This window comes from Pleuronectes platessa, chromosome 20 (assembly GCF_947347685.1).
Source record: "Pleuronectes platessa chromosome 20, fPlePla1.1, whole genome shotgun sequence".
NCBI lineage: Eukaryota > Metazoa > Chordata > Actinopteri > Pleuronectiformes > Pleuronectidae > Pleuronectes > Pleuronectes platessa.
The window spans coordinates 3,523,945-3,540,858 of NC_070645.1; the positions used below are offsets into that span (position 1 = coordinate 3,523,945).

At 40.5% G+C, this 16,914-nt stretch overlaps 1 long non-coding RNA gene across 11 annotated transcripts in view; it reads left to right on the plus strand.

Moving 5' to 3' along the window:
• The window catches only part of LOC128425464 (uncharacterized), a 154,339-nt gene that overhangs the window by 23,800 nt on the left and 113,625 nt on the right, over positions 1-16,914 (plus strand). For 2 of the 11 annotated variants that reach the window (XR_008333142.1, XR_008333141.1), the window contains exon 5: positions 958-5,739. The exons of the other annotated variants lie outside the window; for them this stretch is intronic. This is a non-coding gene — a long non-coding RNA (uncharacterized LOC128425464). Of the gene's footprint in view, positions 1-957; positions 5,740-16,914 lie in introns of those variants that run through there. 11 annotated transcript variants of the gene reach the window in all.

Here is a 16,914-nt window from a genome sequence, read left to right on the forward strand (position 1 = left end):
TTTTTGCATATTTGAAGCTTTCGGTGATATCTGACCTTTTTCGTAATTTATTTGCATGTGATGTACAACTGCATTTCCCTGCAAGTCCTTGAAGCTAAAGAGGAGGACAATAAATAACAATTACCTCTACTCACTTGCCAGACGCTTTATTCAGAGCCACTTAGAATTGAGGGACACTAAAGCTTCGGTACAGCAGAAGACCTTGAAGTAAGCACTAAGGGCTACATCTATTCAATAAGACCAAGTGCAGAAGATCAGGTAAAACATTTATTATGGGGATGACGTTGCTCAATGTTTGTTCAAATAATACAGATATATAATACATATCTGTGGCTGCGTGGAAGCTTACTCCAAACTAAAATAGCTTGATAGCTCAAACGGCCATTTAACAGTCTGCCTTGAATAGTGGCGAACATCAATCTCGGCTTTGGAGAGCGGAGATGATGAAACATTAACTCACGGTTTATTTGAATTCACACTGCGGTTTCCAAATGACCGTCTTGTGTCATGAAAAACTGTGTGCAGCAGTAAAAACAACACACAGGCTAATTTCGCCTGCTCGTTTACCAACTATATGCCCTCCTTCCCCTATGGCTTCCTTTTTTTTTAAAATAAGGACCTTCACCTGCTCTTGAACATATAAACTTTACTTTAAGTATATTTGTGATCTAATATCAAAGCAGCGCAGGCAGGAATGTGTTGCGGGTGAGGACATTTCAGAAAATGTTCCACTCATACGTTTGGATGGCCAGGAAAAACCAGTCAGCTTATAAAGTGAAAGGTTTAAGAGGACAGCATTTCACTGATGGATGGGGTGGCTAAATGAAATCTCTGTCCCCTGAATAAAGTAAAAGATGGAGGGCTCAGCTAACTGACAGACAGCCCAGGAGTGTCCGCAACCCAAAACACATTACAGAGCCATCAGACTGAATGACACTCCCCCCCCTCCTTTTACAGGAGCCACGATGAATGGCAACCCCTTGTTCTCCCTCTTGAAATGACAACCGCAGAATATCAAACGCCAATTAAAGAGGAGACAGGCTCGGCGGGAGGAGTGGCATCTAATTCTCATCAATGTGATCGGTGGAGGGAAAGGAAAAACAGCAGCGAGAAGGGTCACTTTGAGAGGGTGATCTGGCCATTCTGAGATATTAAAAGGGAAAGGCGGTGCGCAGGTGCTAACAGAGGCAATATTCGAGCTGCTGGGACTAAATGAGAAGTGAAAAGTCTCCGAAATCTGGTGGCAGAAACGGGTGAACTCCAGTTTGTTCTGTGTGTACGTGGCTGTGTGCTGTTTATGTAGCTTGCTCTGTGCAAGGCCATTTTTTTTTTCAGACTGAGCATATTATGGCCGGGCTTTAGAGGAGGCTCAGCACTCAGGGTTTAGTTACATGGATTTGGATAATGCTGCGGTGTGGATTAACTCAACAAGGAGTAGTTCCATCAAAATTTGCTCCCAGCAACGCCAGTTGTCTCTCGCTGGCGAACGTCACCAATGGCCTACACCCAAGAGACATCTGGAATTTTTTTGTTATGACTACAGGGTCACTTTTTGGATTGGTTGGGTCACTGGTTCATGCTGTTGTAACATTTACTATGTGAAAGTATCTATGCTAAACTAAGCCAATGACCTACCGTTCCACTACCATCCTTAAAAGACAGACACAGTACCTTACAGAGCTGTCATATATAGATATATAAATATTTGATTGGACACTGCTTGGATGTATCAGACAAAACCTGACATTCAGCTGTGAATGAGAAATGTTTGTAACTGCTTCCTGTTCCTGTGCATGTCCAGTGTACATGTCAGTATGGAGTGAGAGTACTTCTGATACGGTCCTAAAAAAGCTCAAATGAATAAGTTGTTTTATTGTTGTAGCTTCATAAGACATTTAGAGGTTGTCTGGGATGCAAGTGGCCATATTCATATCTGTGTGAACACAAATGTTTCATATTGAGGACCACCTACTCAGCTGACATCTTCTGACCTGCTACAGTTTCACAATGAGCCAAAATAATTTCCACACTTCACAGTATTTCATAAACACTGATTCATTTGTGACCTCTGACACAACATTTTAAGTTCTCTCTCTGTTTAACACTCACTCAAACTCAACCAAATAGACACACTGACGAGACAACAAATGACCTATGTTTTTATTTGCATATAGAGTGTGGAAGTAACCGAATCCAAGATATTCTAATTCTACTTGTCAAGCTGTCACCTTGTCATCAGATCACTGGATGCATGTTAATACCAGGTCTCAGCAGGGCCTGAGACCTTGAAGTTAGTCTTGAAGGAAGATTTATGGCCATAGCTTGTTGCCTCTGACTGGAGTTCACCAAAGTTCACTGTTGACTTCTTCAGTGTCATAATGAGGAGACAAACTTTTTCAAACCATTATCAAGTCTTTAACCGATATTAAAGCAGACATTGCAGGAAAAATAATGAAATATGTTAAAATTGATGTTTTTTGGCACATTAATTCTACTCTGTAGAAATTATGAAGGATATAAGGAGATCATTTTAGCGATTATTAAAAAAAGCAAAACAAAATACAGCAAACAAACCAGATGTGATTTAGTTGCCGGTTCTTACACAATGTATTGATGTTTTTGTTTGAGATTTTAAGAGGTTAAACAAGGTGCAGACAGAGAAAGTCTGATAAGAAGACAGCACTTGTGTAAGGATTGACTGAGATCAGATGTAAGTCTACCATGGATTATATCTGTGTATCTCTGTATTCGATGCTCTTATCTGACACCAGGGGGAAAAAAAATTCACTCAGACTTTCTGGTTTGCTTCTTCTTAATCAATTCTATTTATTGGTTTATGAACATGCAATTATCAATTATGCTATGGCTTGCAAAACAATGAGCGTAATACACAGATACAAGATTATAGTGATACAGAAGCCAATTTAATTGGTAAAAGAATGGCAAGACACGTAAGATTGTGTTGGATTCATATATAGTAATTAATCATTTCTACAGATTTTGAGAACCTGGAGTTTCCAGCTTCTCCCTGTCTGTCCCTTGACCATAGGTGCGAAGGTGAGGGTGAATGGTTTCTTGATTCTGTATTATTGCCCTGTGATACACTGGGTGTCCTCCTGTCCAGGTAGTAGCTCTCCCCAACAATTAGCCAGGACAGGCACCAGCTCCCCCTGTGACCCTCCAAGGACTGATGGATGGATGGACTTGGAACCTGGTGTCCGTGTAATTGAGAAAGGTCTGTCATCTTTCGAGTCAGACTTTTCTGAGGGGGTTTCACACTTTTCCGATCGATTAAAACTAACATAAGAATTGTAGGTGTGTAGTGATCTTACATTTGGTTCCATGTGTAATAATTATTTTCAATTTAAATGATTTGTTTTCCAAACCAGCTCATGTTTTTTTTACTATTAATCCTTTTACATCCCAGCATCACTGAGGGCTAATGAGTTCCCAATATAAACCACTGCATTCTAAATCATGTTCTCTGAATTGAAAACAAGTTCATTGTAGAAAGCCCTGTCTATTACAGGTGTTCATTTTATTTCTATCAGCTGCACCTACAACAACCTTCTGACTCAGTATTTTATCTCATATAAGAGGTTTTGCAATAAAGTGGATTAGATATTATAAGATGTTATAAATATGAGACAAAGAACTTGTTTTGGATGAATTAGTTCAGGTAATTGGATTTGACATGGTGCCTAAAAATGGTTTGATGGTGTTTGCTTTATTGCACTGTAGCCTCTAGTAGGATAGTCACATCTCTGTGATGAACCTAATGGTTGTATGTTGTTGTTACTCGAAGGAATGAAAATAACATCCAAGTTAAAAAAAATTGTTATAATTCTAGTTTGGGGATATTGCATTTGTTACGTGATCCTCTCAGGTGTAATTCAGTCCATTTTGGATCATTAGTCTCTGTGAAGTGCTGAAACATCCATTTGTGATCAGACAGTGAGAATAAAGAGTGCTTAGTTCCAACAGACATGTCCTGACTCTGGCTCGTGAACTCAGTGAAACGTGAATGATGACACATTGCAGGATGGTTGCAGGGCGATTTGCGGTTAATCATCGACCTGATTAGCCACTGGCCCTAAGGTCTATAGCTCATCTCGTTAAAATTATAACATAATAGAATATGAATGTGGACGTACACCAAGGCAATTTCCTCTTCCATCCATAACTGTGAAAGTAGCATGAATCATTAGTGGGTTGAAAGCCTGGCGGTATGAAGCAGCCTAAGGCCAATGCAATAGTTTCAGTTCATGTTCTAGACCAGAAGCTAAAGTAAAGCTCCTCTGCTACAGGCTGTCCTGGAGCTATGGAATACCTTCAGTTACAATGAAAATGGGTAGATGCAGTTTGACCTTTACAACAACAGAAAATGCCAAAATACATCAGTTTATAATAAAAAAAGCAAAAAACTCATAAATCCTCACCCTAAAGTACAAACATTATATTTGGCATTTTCTACATGCGTGATTGTCCAGTGGAGTTGCAAAATAATCAGAGGTTTTGTGAGATAATAAGAAAATAATTTTGTGTGTGCCTGTATGTTTTAATAAAGGCAAAATGTAAAATGTCTTCCGTTGTGCTGCTCTAAGGTCAGAAATACAAGGGCTGCAAGTTGTTGTATTTTGCATTTTAAAAGATGAGCCTTTCCCTCACTGTCAACAAATCCAATGAAAAGACCAAACCAATAATATACTAGTCTGTCTTTCCATGCAAGGGTTTAACCGTTAAAAGTCTAAATAGAGACAATTTCCTCCAGAACATCAACATGTCTAACTAGCATTATGATTCAGTGCAACATATATTCAAATATTACCTGTAATCTGTTTAGTCCAAAAAAGTATGATGCAATAATATTTTAACAATGTTTACTGTCAGTTTTGTCATTCAAGTAGAGGGATTATCAGTCTTAGAAGAAAAATAATTAAATTAACTCAGTTTAGTTTCCCTTTTTCTCCTTTCGGTTCAACACATCTTAACGACATGATAACACCTTCTTATCTTTTCACGTGAGATCATTTAAAATGCATGCAACAGTTCTGTAAGGCTCCCGGGCCACTAACCAGGACCGTAAATGCTAGAAAATCAGCGCTGGTCAAAATAAAAATGCTCTTTTTGAAATTGGATTATTCTCAATGATTTATTGGTTATAGTTCCTGGTCCACATGCGACACGTCTTTTGGGCAGCAGGATCTTATATGTGGGATGAAGTAAATTAACAACAACAACAATAATGAGACCTATTTGCACAGAGGAGTAAAGCATGTTGGTAACTAGGAATGTCAATGTGTGGAAATGTTCCCACTGTGACAAACTCATGTAATGGATCGTGGTGGCAGCTGATGTGGCAGCTGATAGATTACGATTACAACTAGAGTGTTAAAATATAACACAACTCTAATTAAAATTCTCATTACTGCTCCCTTCATCTCTGCCAGACTTTTTGGGGATATATTCTTTAAACATTGATGAACCTCTCCATTTATTTGAAACACTGTCTCTTCTCATCGATGTTGTAATTTTTTGACGTGTCAGCACCTATTACAATTCTGTCCACCGGAGAGGGATCCCTCACATGTGACTCCTACTAAGGTTTCTGACATTTTTACCCTGCTAAAACGTTTTTTTATTTTAGTTTTATCTTTCTCTTGCCAGGATGTTTTACGCCCTATGAAACAAATTGTGATTTGTGAAAATGGTCAATACAAATAAAATGTTATTGATTAATTGAGTATCTGAATAAAGTGCTTATTGCATGAGGTCGTTAGATTTCCCAGCAGAAAGCCTCACTCTGGCGGGGCACTTGAAGTTGTGTCCACTCTTAATTATATAAACTTCTCATGACATTAAAGATCGCTGACTTAATGTTTTGCGTTGTTGCTCTCAATCTCTCTCTCTCTCTGTTTGTCTGTCTCTCTGGACATTTTGGTTACACTTATTTAAATTACGGTAGCTTCCCCTTTGGTGATTCCACCAAAGAGAACTGACTCTGCTACAACTTTTCTCATTTTAAACGCTGGTGTGTTGTGACCAGGCCTTAATGATACATCCATGTGTTGGTCAAAGGCTCAGAACTCTTGGAGTGAGTTGCTCAAAACCTTTGCTGTGGAAAGACTGGGTAGAAAGCAGATGGTGAATTTAACAACTTTTTACGTTAATAATGTTGCATTTAAGCAGCAGAATGTTGTCGTATGGTTGTTACGCTTCATTATTTCCAGTATTTTTCATAATAGTATACAGTGTCCAGCTGGGTGATAGTAATAGCCAGCTGGGGAGGGGGTGGGGGGGTTGGGGACTGATGTGCTGGTGCTGCTCCATATCATGAGCTAAAGTTGTTAATATCATGTAATAGCTTGAGTTGTATTTTGCTAATATTTTCCCAACAAGTTGTATGTAACTTTTCATTGGATTATAAGCATTGCTTCCATTGTTAAACAACTAATTTCTATTTAATTTTTTTGTAACGATATTTTCAGTGTTCATTGTTCAGGAGGTTTTTATCAGGAGCTGAATTATCTGCAGAGGTCTCCACCTCTCTGAAATGAATGGCCCTGATAATTAAAACTGGTAAAAACACTGAATAAATCAGTTTCCCATTAAAAATCGGAGGCTCCCAGGCAGACATAGGACGTGTTGAGGGGCTGTTTGCTCCGTTTGTTTCTCTGATAACTTGAGATCCAGACTTCTGATGACTAAAATCCTTAATTCAGTTAAAGGTGATAAGATTATAAGATTATAAAAAAGCGACAGTGATGTTACTTGAAACGGTAACAAAGTTGTCAGCTAGAAATGTTTTTTTATCTCCAGCGGACACAAAAACTGCTCCGACTCATATTTGACTCTGCACTTGGGCTGTTTATCTTTTTGTTTTTGCCATCTGCCACAGATTTCAAATGTCAGGCTGACAAAGGTATTATTGCCGCTGCGTGCAATATGGGATGTAACCGTGCATTCCTTTCTCTGTGAAAAGGCTTTTTACCATTTTGTGTAGGTTTGTAGATCCATTGTAAGACAAAATGAAGGACCTCTGCAGAGTTTCTTCTAAACTCACCAATAGCTTCACATCTGTCCTTGGAGCAATTACCTCTCTTCTGTGAAAGTTTTTTTTTGCTTCATTCAATATGTATTTGTAAATGTATGTGTATAGGTACGTAGCACTAGCCTGGATGCCAGACGAACTTAGCCCCGCCCACAACATTTTTGGTCGGGCAGTTCGGTCTGGAGTCGCTCCGTTGAGGAAAAATTATGCCCGACCGGGCCAATCAGATTGTCAGGGCGGGCTTTATACGATGATTGACAGATGATCAACGGTAACGTAATCAACCACGTCATCAAAGTGCCCTTGGGTTGAATTCGTTTTCAACAAACATGCCTGCCGCTGGCGAGCTGAGATGTGTAGATGCTGCCATTGAGTCTGTTTTAGAAGACATCGACAGCGCATTCATTTTGAAAGAGGAACACAGAACGTGGAGGCGACGCCAAAGCACCGCGCTAATCCCTATCGCCCCGGCGCTTGGCTGTTCACACCGGACACTGAAGCGACGCTGAACCGCCGGGCAGTGCTAATAATATCACCCGTTGATCCAATAGATCGCTGCACGGCTTTGTGCCAGTCACACCGGAGGCTGAAGCACCGCGCTGCGCCAAGGCTGCCTCGCGGTGCTTCAGCCTCCGCTGTGACCGGCACAAAGTTTTAACATGGGAGTGGATGGGAGCCAGCTGTTATTTAAGGCTTGGCGCTGCGCTGAAGCGTCCGGTGTGAACCCGGCGTTAGTAAATAACTCACAATGCGTTGCTTAGCATACGTCACATACTACGTTGCTCTGATTGGTTGCAGGTCTATCCAATTGAGCGAAGAAGAATTTTACTTCCTGGTCAGTTGAAACACGCCCCATAATCACAGCCCAATGGAGCGTCTCAGACTCATATTCTGACTAGAATTGTGAGTCTGACAAGGTCAGGCTAACGTAACACTATAAATCTCCACAAAGCAGGGCCACATCAGGTAATCAATCAACCCAACAAATTGCTCAAATGACTGGAATCAAACAATTTTGAACTGTTTTGTGACAGTTTCCGTGCAGAATGTCATCTTTGCTTAAAACTGTGTGCAATGGTGTTGATTAGCTTTGAGGTATGTCTTCTGCATTTTGGTGGTTGTGTCAGAGGTGTTGCCAAATCAGCAGCAGGTTGTATGTAAACCTCGCCGTATTGAAATGTGGCAGCTGCTGCCTGGTGTTTGCATCAATTGAAAATGTTCGAAGACACGTTTGTCGTAATAATGGCATTTTAAACATGTATTTAAACCTATGTGGTCTCCATCAGAGTTATTCCACAAGACTGCCTATAATGACCTTCTGCCATAGTGGCAACACGTGCGTATCACAACAGGATGTTAAAAGCACCATCGTTTTAATAAAAAGCATTTAAACATTTATCTACAGTTTGTCCTGATCACAATGGCATGAAGGCAGAATTGAGACCTGAAGAATTGTTATTGACAATTAGGTTGGAGGGTGAGATGCTTTCAGTTTTTTAACAGCTCGGTGTCAAGCCTTGTCCCCTCCCTGTGTTTCCTCCCTGTAGTGTGAGCTGCTGGGTGGGTGCTACCACTGGTTCGGTCTCCTCCCACCAATCTGCCTCCGCACCCGTTCCTCCACAGAATCTACATACTCACCTGTTGAACATTACTTGATGTAGCGGAGTTTGATTTCTACACCTGCCTGAATTTACGCTAGGCAGAGCTGCATTGTGGTGCTGATGCAAATACAGCTCCTGCCTCACATTAAGTATCAGAACGGGGGGGCACTAAGTAAATCATCATTGCATTAGATTGATTCGGAGGCATCAAGTCTGTGCTACACGTGAGTCAGAAAAACAGAACACTTGAAGCCGCAGAGCTGCCAGATTGAAACTGATTGAGTGGTGACTCTCCAGGCAGGAGTTATTGCCCTGCAGAGTAATTTACGGAACCTTGTTAAATTATCCCCATTGTCACGCTGCTGAGTGATTTAGACAGATAGGGAGCTTACATGACTGAAGGTCATCGATAGAAAAGTGCTCCATTTTAGGCCAATAATTAAAATCCTTGCCAGGAGATCGCAGGGTTTATTTTGATATGAAGAACGCATATCTGCAGAGGATATATTAGTTGTACACAAGTGTTGGATTTCATGTCAATGTTTGCACTTCTGAAGTACCGGTAAATAAGGATCACGAGAGACGTTTGCGAACTCCTGTAAACATCTTGAACCTTTAGATGTGTTTTCTCAATGTTTGCTTTACGTAAGCAAGATGGAATGTGAGCAGAGAAGTGGGCACACGTCGTAGGACATGTATTGTCCATCAGTGTGATGGGAAGTGTGTGTTTGTGTTTAAGAGTTTTTTGAGGCACGTATTTAAACACCTCCGTAAGTAGTTAATTTGCTGCACGCAACTGGTGGCGTGCACAGCCAGGACATCATGGTTAAGGTAACTGAAAACCATCCAGATTCATGATGACATCATGATTATGATATCATCTATCAATAACCTAATACATTCTTTTCTTCTAGGTGTGTAGGTTGAAACGAAAAACGATATTTCAGCCTAAAAATACGAGTGAGTTAGTTGTTACTTTATGAATATGACAAGTGTGAAATTAGATGGCAACCATTTATAAAGAACGTCAACAAATGTCATTACTTTTCATTCACGCTCTGTGAATGTAAATAACCTTTTAACTTTAATGATTTCAATACTTCTCCAGCTTCATCTCATTGACTCATTTATATTTTTAAGATGTATTTAAGGGATTTTGCCTTTATTTGACAGAACAGATTTAAGTGTATAAGAGGGAGAGAGAGTGACACAGAGCAAAGCCTCAGTGTGCGGGCATATATAAAGCGCCTCACAGATTTTGTGAAAGTGCCTGATTTTTTACTTGCCAAATAAGCTCAATGAGACGAGCAAATATCCTTTTAAATACAGTCTGTTTACCGTTCAACACACATTTCCCGGAATAAATTTGTAATGTATGATTCAAACGTAATTTCTAGGAGACAGGGTTGTTGATTTTGAATGTGAATTACATCAATCAGGTCTAACGGGTTAAGTGATTTCAGTGATTTTATTTTGAGCAGCACTGCAGTGTTGCCGACAAGTGAGCTTTGATTTGATCTACTTTGCGTGTAGGGGAGAAGTTCTGTTGCTGATGCTTTGCTTCTAGTTTAATGTATGTGTGTACTTGTGTGGGTGTGTGCTCATGCACCTGAATGAGGCAAATTGTTTATCAAAGCTGTCATGTGAACGAGTCGGACATAATGAACGAGTCGAATAAGTTGAAGATTTCCAGAAAGTTTTGGCAGGCAAAATGACAGCAAATAATTGGACAAGACAGAAAACATCGGAATAAAACAGCACTACAAGAAAACCTAGTCGAGCTTCATTACCACCAAAGACAGGAGGAGATGGCTGGCCTCTGAAAAATAATTGAAGCAAGCAAAACTCAAGCTGGTGGGGAGGGGGGTGGGGGGGGAATTAAATGCAAAATATGATTGCATTAGCTGCAGGGCAGAATATCAATTGCCTTGGACCATAATTTAATAAATCACTAATTAAGTTACTGTCCAACTTTTTGGAGCCCACTTTCTCTGACTGCCTCGCCAGGGAGTTTGTCCCAGCCTCTACAGACTCTAAGCCTCCCCCCACCACCACCCTCTCATGATGACAGCAGCCGCAGCAGAGATAAGAGGAGCACAGCAGTCAGACCGGACTGGTTGTCATATCCCTGAGCTGCATGCTGCAGGGCCGGCCACATCAGACGACAGTTTACTCTGCGCCGGGACAGATTGAGCCTAATGAGCCACATCGAGATGGAAACAGATCATTAATAGTGAACTGATGTTTGAGTCTCAGGGGATAATAACCATTGTGAGATGGTACACAGCGGACGATGGGTGCATGATGAAGAACCACTCGTCTATGGACTGAGATCACGTGTTTTTAATCACCAGTGAAAACATTATTTTATTATTATTAATAATCAGTTGCTAAAGGGGAGCAACCCCAACGTTACAGCATCAGAATCTTCTCCTTATTGAGGTGTAGCTTTGCATCTATGCTGAGTTTCTCCTTACCTTGTGTGTGGATAGTAAGCAGTTATTAGATTTAGGGCTCCATGAGGTTTGAGTGTCTTAATCTATCTTTTATTGTGTTCAAGTCACAGAGGATTTCTTGCAGGACAATTTTCAAATTGAATTTGGTTCGTGGCTTTAATGGTGTCGCTGGATTTGAACTTTGACCATGTGATTGATATGAGCTATGGTGACGTCTGTCCCACATGCAACCTGTTGAATCGTCTTTAGGTATTCTGTGGCAGATTGTTACGTGTGTGGTTGTTTTCCTGTGTCTCCCCTCTCATTCTCTGTAGGTCTCACACCATTGGCTGTTCCTCCACCATCGTCCAACCCCCTGTCCAATCTGGGAGCTGTCTGTTGGCCAATCAGTGTCGTCAGGCCTTGATAACTTGCACCTGTTTTGTCTCCATTGAGGAAGGCCATTGTCTGCCTGTGTGTGGGCTGTGTGGGGCTGTTGCCTTTTGTTTGTGAGATGCCACCGGGGTTTAGGTGAATAGGTAAGACACCCTTGGGTTTACACTGCCATCACGTAGACCATCCTCTGTTATCACATCAGGTTAGGAGCGGGGCCACCCTCTGTATGTATTAGCTAGGTTGTATGTGTGCACTAGTTAGTTGTCACTTTATCTTGTTTTCTTTGCTTTGGCTCCGCTTATAGTTCCCTATTCCCCTTGGCGGATCGCTGGCTAAATAAAACACACTTACTTATCCAGTTTGCTGTTGTGCCCTGTTTTGTTGTTCTCCGAGTCAGCCTAACAGTAACATGTGTTATGGTTCCCCTACTTCCCCCCTAGACGTAGCAAGCTAACATCCTGGAGCCGTAACACAGATACAGACTGGGATGTCTATGTAATAATGCACTTCTGAGACTAAGGCTCAATCCCATTTCACCCCTTCTCCCTAGCCGGTAGCCCTTTCCCTCTATTTTGTGCTTTCACTTGTTGTAGGAAGGTTGTCCCAATACCTGTTGGAAAGGGGGGGGGGGTCATAGATTTATGAGCATTTTAGCCGCAGTGATAACTTGTTGATTTGCTTTGGTGACTACCCCTACATCACATAGAAAACTGGAACAACTTAACACTTCCGCCCACGCACAAAACAAAGGGGTAGGTCCAAGTGGGACGGCTGAGTGGTGAATTTGGACAGCCCCTTTTGTCCCCCTGTTTGCCTCTTTTTGATAAAAATCACATTTATTCTCTCAATCACAATGTTCCGATTGAATGTTTGACAAAAGGACATCTCATTCTATATTCTTCTATGGGCTAATCTTTATTTCCTCCATGACATCACAAAATTCTCCAAATTAAATATAAAATTGTGCAGGGACGTTTCTCTGAACCATTGTTTCTGCAGGTTTTTAGGAGAATACACGCTCAGTAAAATATTGTCAAACTGATTGATTCATCTAATCTACCTTTAAATAATAGCTCTACTGGTTCCATGGCACATCTTCTGTCTAAATCTATTTGATTAGATATCTTTAGGTTTAGTGTATTCGTTATACACTGCTGCAAGACAGTATTTGGGAGGACGTTAGAAGTCATTGGGGAGGGGTTGATGATTGCTTGTTGAGTTACTCAGGCACCAGAGACCAGAGTTTAACACTGGTTTAAATTGCTAAACCTAATTTGTAAAACAGCCAAATAGTTTGTTTAAATTGGCACTAAAAACTGCTTTTGTTTTAATAAAACATTAGTATTTATTTCTTGATGATTACTTTTTTCTTTACCATTGTCTGTATTGATGCCTCTGCAGCCTCGAGTCCTTTCAGCAGTTTCCTCACCAAGCATTATTGCTGTGCTGTTGAGAAAGCAGAACGTATTGATGTGGTGTATTGCTTCAAGAAGATATCATTTAATTAAAAAAATGCTACATGTTATTTTATATTTGCATACATCTTTTCCAAGACATAGGGTCATCATAGTCCTTGGGTAAGAAAGGCACTTGCTGAGAGAGCAGCCCTGCTTATTTTCATTTATTTATTTAAAGCAGCCTGCAGCAAATGTGTATTATTGAGGAGAAAGGACCAAAGGCTGAAGCTTTATGATTCTGGTGGTTGCTGTTGTTGCATCTACAGAGCACAGCAGCACATTGTGACTCCTGTGCACAAAGGAGTGATGTGCCTACAAAAACCCTTATCACGAAAAATGTTTGTTTCCATTCAACTAAACTTCCCAACATTTTTTTTTTATAGGTAAAGTATTTAGTGACTGCAATATTGTTCAGAGGGAGGTTTTTTAATTTCTTTTTTTAATGATTGAAGCACCACAATAATAAATGGCTACATAGTCACCACAGCCGATCAGGGTTTACATCTACACTGTAAAAAACACATCAAGTGGTTTACTCTTTACTTTTTTAATTCAAGTTTGACCACGATCTTTCCCTCATCTTAAAGGTAAATGTTTCTGAAACACTTTTTGTTTCAACTTATTTATTTAAATTCTTCTTCACGTCCCAATAGCCACCTGTTGTAGGAAAAGAAAACAAACCGGCATCTGTGAACTAACAGGTCTTTAATAAACACGAGAAACTACTTTCACATTTCACACACATTCGCTGGCGTACCTGTCTGTCACTAACGGACCTGCCTGCATGCGCACATTTGCCCATGCCCTCACTGCACATGACGTGAGTCTTCACCTGGAGAGGCATTCACCACTGAAGCAGAGACAAGAGCCAGAAGTTAGTGAGTCATGGAAGAGTTGGCTTTTAGCAGTCGTTGGTGCACGTTCAGGTGCGGCGAGAGGGTCTGGGATGAATCAGTTGTATATTTTCAAAGTGTAGCATGGTCTTGCTAGCTTTTCGAAGTTTACCGACCTTAGCTTTAAGTGCTCTGAGGGCCTTAACATAACGTAACATAAGGGGCGCCTATGGCTCAGAATGAAGCTGGTCGTCAATGAACCAGTATGTCAGCAGTTCGATCCCGCGTCTCATTCATTCCGCAAGATAGTTAACCCCAAATTGCCCCTGAGGCCCCTACCAGCAGTGTGTGACTGATGTGTGATAAAGTGCTGCACATAATTGCCCTGTATGAATGTGTGTGTGAATGGGTGAATGCCAAAACGTTACTGTAAGCACCTTGGGTGGTCAACAAGACTAGAAAAGATCTGTATAACTATAGAAAAGTGTATTATTGCTATACCAAAGAAAGGATATTTTGACTGAAAACACATTGTCACACATCTCTGCATCATCATTCTGTTTTTTTGTGCACCTGCCAACCCTATTGAGAGTTGTATAAATCGCCAGCTCACCACAGGGCCTTTAAAACCTATTTAAGCAACACACAAAATACTAAACCTGCAATCCCAGTTACTGAAAGACAAGTTTACTCCCGAGCAAAACTGCGAATTTCACTGAATCGTTTTATGGAGTGGACAACAATTCTCTAGAGCCACACAAAAAACCTAATGAAAAGTGTCATCCTCTACAACAATGAGTTAATTTAAGGTTTTGTTTAGTTGCTCATGGCCATTCTGTTCCTCCCACACAAGGGAGGAGGCTTTTTGAAGATAAACCTAAGACCATTCACCGTTGTTCCATAAAGTTCTATGTGTACATGACCTGGAGTGTACTGCTTGTGCAGGAAAGACAAGTGTTTGATGAGACAAGTCATCACCCAGTGGCTAAAGTTTGTTGTGGTGTATGATGTAGAGTAGTTGTTAGATACCGGCTCTGACAAGAAGGACTTGTTTCAGATGAAATTAAAAATGCTTCACGGTCATGCTTGAACTACAAAAGATACAATAATCTACTTTCAAATACATTTACAAACTGTACTCTTGACATCTTTATTCTCAATAATGCAGGTTCAGCACTGTGACTGGCTCTGAAATATATGGAGGCTTATTGCTGGCACACAAGAATTGTTTTTCCTCAGTATCATGTTATAAAGGGCGGCTGTGGCTGAGGGGTAGAGTGGTCGTCCTCCAACCTGAAGGTCGGCAGTTCGATCCCCAGTCTGACCCATCTGCATGTCGAAGTGTCCTTGGGCGAGATGCTGAACCCTGAATGGCCCCCCATAGAATAAAAAAGTGCTGCGAATAGATGCACTGTATGAATGTTTGTGTGAATGGGTCAATGTAAAACTGTACTGTAAAGCGCTTTGAGTGGTCATCAAGACTAGAAAAGCGCTATATAAATACAAAACCATTTACCTTATATCACGTAGTAATGCAATAACTTATTGTTGGAAAAAAAAGGTATCAGATTGATGATGAGGACTCACGACCATCAGCTGATAGTGGCACCAATATGGTGCTATAGTACCAGATTGGAATTTACAGAAAATTTGGCAAAGGCCAGGTGTTCAAGGATTCCAAGGTTTTCAGGGTAGAAAGAACGGGGGTGAGCCTGGTTTGTAATTATAAAGGTGTTAAAAGTGGCTGGACAGCTGCATCTTTGAAAGATTAGGGAATGTGGCTGGTTTCAGGGGATTCATTAATAATAAAGAGGAGGCTGAGGGCGACAGAGCCAATAATGTCTTTAACAGTTTATTTGGAATGATTTCAAGAGAACAGGTGGTTTTCATAGAAGAAATAATATGATGAGGTTCAGGATGAATGATGAGTCACAGAATCATCAATCATAGAGTTGTCAGAGGAAATACTCACAGTAAATTACAGGTGATATCAAGTACTTTGTAAAGAAATTTAGCAAATCTTCACATTTTCAGTCAGCAGCTTGGTTGAGGAAGTCTAACACTGACTAGAACCCTGTAAATGTGATTGTTTTTTGTCAAATACAGAGAATTCTTGCACCCTGTCATCTCTGACAGCTTACTGGTATTCACCAAAACAATCCCTCCGGATTTAGAATGGGTCAGCAACACCATTCTGCATGCTTTCATGCTGCGTCATTGAATTTTAAAATTAAAAACGTGAACCTTTTAACTCTGTATCAAAATAAAGTCCAAAGGTTTTAGGGGCTCAAGAACTCTGCTTTTGTTTGTCAGGCGGAATGAAAGAAAACTGATGGAGCCGTGAAATGTCTCAGACCAGGGTCTGGACCAATGGACCAAAAGAGGTGGTATCGGTCATATCTGAAATCTAAACAATGAAATAAGGAAAATAACCTTTTGGTCCAATCCATGCTCCGAACTTTCATGTGGGAAGATGCTTTGGCTGTATCTTCGCAGGCTTTTTTTTTAACGGCAGACATTTCGAACAAATCATTGTAGGAGAAGCACAGATGGTACTAATAACATCAAGGATGGATCAGCTCTAGTTCCAGTGATGTCATTATATACACCTGTGCTTCTACTGTGACACGTCAAATTATGGTTCCGCAGACCTGCCGAAACTTAATTTGATACTTGACTCTGCCACTTCTTATACCAGCTCTCGTAATGATTGTCCTTGACTCCGACCCCACAGACTGAAGAACAGATGTGCTGGGGGCTTGGAGCTTTTTAGATTTATTCTCAGTACAGTCAGTATTTGTTGGCCATTTATGAAAAGAACATTACTCAGTGAACATTACTCATATATGATTACTGTGAATACAATTCAATATTTCTGGGTTTTATATATATATATGTATTATATATGCAAACTGTGTAATCTACTTCACTACTTTTAACACCGTAACCTCCAAGGCTCACCATATACCTAAAACTAGACAACAGACAAAATGGAGTTGCATTATTTATTGGGTTTACTCTTTTCAGAACTAAATCAAACGTATTAATCATTGTTTACAAAATTAAATGCTAACTTAATTCCCTTTATCCCGTTCAAGAACTTCACTTTGGTTAAGCATGCTGCACAAACAGCACATGGAC